The sequence below is a fragment of the Ipomoea triloba genome, chromosome 11 (assembly GCF_003576645.1).
Source record: "Ipomoea triloba cultivar NCNSP0323 chromosome 11, ASM357664v1".
NCBI lineage: Eukaryota > Viridiplantae > Streptophyta > Magnoliopsida > Solanales > Convolvulaceae > Ipomoea > Ipomoea triloba.
In genome coordinates, this window is record NC_044926.1 from 16,643,125 (window position 1) to 16,645,489 (window position 2,365).

Genomic DNA, 2,365 nt, shown 5'->3' on the forward strand with positions numbered 1-2,365 from the left:
ATATTGCAAATTCGGATTGCGAATTATGAACTTCGGATTTCGGATGTTATTCGGATAAACATAAACTAATATTAAAACATTTTTATTAAAAAAAATATAGGAAAAACGGCTACATAAAAAAACTGGAACATAAATTCATAATACTACTTAACTAGTTAACTACTTCTTTACAGAATAAGAGAGCATAAACACTGCATGAACTTTTAAGTTAAACATACAAAATTGTAACTTCTAACTTCAAGTCCAACAAAAATAAGAAAGAAGTTAACTTAGCAGTTAGCAGTTACCAACACTCTACAGTCCAAGTGTCCAACACCAACTGTCTAATAATGTAAAATTACAAAGATATAATTACACATTTTTGTACCAACTGTCTAATAATGTAAAATTACAAAGATATAATTACACATTTACACAAAATTGACAAAAATCAGCACAAGTTTTCAGACATTTCAGCAATTGAGCATTCAGCATTTCAGCACATCAACTGATCAACAGGAGCACTCTAGCAGACAGAATTTTTACTCTTCTTCCTGTTAATATGACAACTTAAAACAATATTAGGGAAAACTAAACAGATAAGTGAGACAGTGAGCTAACTAGATAAGTAACAAATATTAGGCTATAGCCATAAAACTATTAGGCTCAGATTGCATATTTCCAGATCAAGTAAGGAAATGGGGGCAAATTGGGGTGCTTTCTTCGCCGGACACTGAATTTTAAAATGGATTCCAAAATGTTGTGAAAAAAAAAAAACCGGTCAAAACAAGCAACCACGGGTGTTGATGTGGTGTTGTAGTAAAAAGCTAACACTCCTCATCATGAGGAGTGTTACCTTTTAATATTTTTTATTAGTACCGAATGATTAGTACATGATTAATGTACTGATGATGTAACTTTAAATGATTAGTAAAAATGTTAAGCTTGTATTATTTTTTTTATCGTATGGTAACTACAACTCCTCGACTACGAAAATTATAGGAAAATTCGAACATATTCCATACGCGTTTTTATTTAGGCCACTACAAATTCTTTCTACTTCTTCCTGTTGGTGGAGAAGGCGGTGCTGGACTCAGATTTGCTGTAGGTTGATGAGGCTCGACTGGCTTGACTTGATGGGCTAGAATCAGACGTAGTGAAGTAGATGAATTATCCTGGTTCTCTTGGAGGAGAGTCATCTCCCGTACTGAGTGAGTCAGGATGCTCATTCACCGATTTTTCAACAGGCTTTGCCGGTTCCATCTCTTCATCTTCAGAAATGAGGATGAGAGGATCACTAGGAGTGTCTCCAACTTCGTGACCTCCATTTGCAGCACGTCTGGCCTTAGCATTTCTTGCCTTGTTATTTCTGCCAATCTCTTGGACTTGCGTTTTGGTGTGATCTTCCCATCTGGCTTCTTTGAATCCATGGTACCCTGCAAAATAAACAATGGAGGTACTAGTTGGGAGAGTAAAATAAACAATGGAGATAGTAGTGGGAAGATTAAAATAAACAATGGAGATACTAGTGGGGAGAGTTCCCAATATATAGATGGGAAACCGTGGTAACTTTTTTAATTAAAAAAAATTGAAAATGTTACAACGGGCTTGGTCACCCGTTATAGCATTTTCAATTGAAAAAAATTAAAAATAAGGCTTCCCATGTTTCACTGTTGTATACTGTAGGTTATCAGTGAGATTTTTGAATGGTCATTAATTAATAATTGTATTATTCAAAAAATGATAAACTGCAATCACTTTTGACTGACTTGAAACTTGTAACCCTATGTACCAAAAAGACAAAAATCATGCCAAACAGTTTATATCAAATTACTGCTTCTTTACGTGGCTGCAATTTATTTTTGACCGAAATATTTAAATATTTAAAAAAAAAAATTAAAAGCTACCACGGGCCTTGGTCACCCGTGGTAACTTTTTTTTATTAAAATAAATTGAGAATGCTACAACGGGCGTTGGTCACCCGTTGTAGCATTTAAAAATTTTTATAAAAAAATTCAAATACTACCACGGGCCTTAACTGTCCGTGGTAGGTATTTTTATTAAAATAATCAAGAAAATGCTACAACGGGTGATGGTCACCCGTTGTAGCATTTTCCATTTTAAAAAAATTTAAAAAAATTCGAACCGGTTTTTTTTAAAAAAATCAAATTAAAATAATCACTAACACGCGTCACTAATAAAATGTTGTAAAATTTAGAGTAAAATTTTGTACTCAATTTTTCACCTATAATTGTGGAATAATTATTATTGTGAGTTAAAAATAAGATAGTAATGCAATAGGCGGGGGCGTGCGGGACAAGGCGGTAGGCGTGGGCGTGGGCGTGTTATGCATCAAGGCGTCCAGGCTGAGGGAAATGCTTGGGCC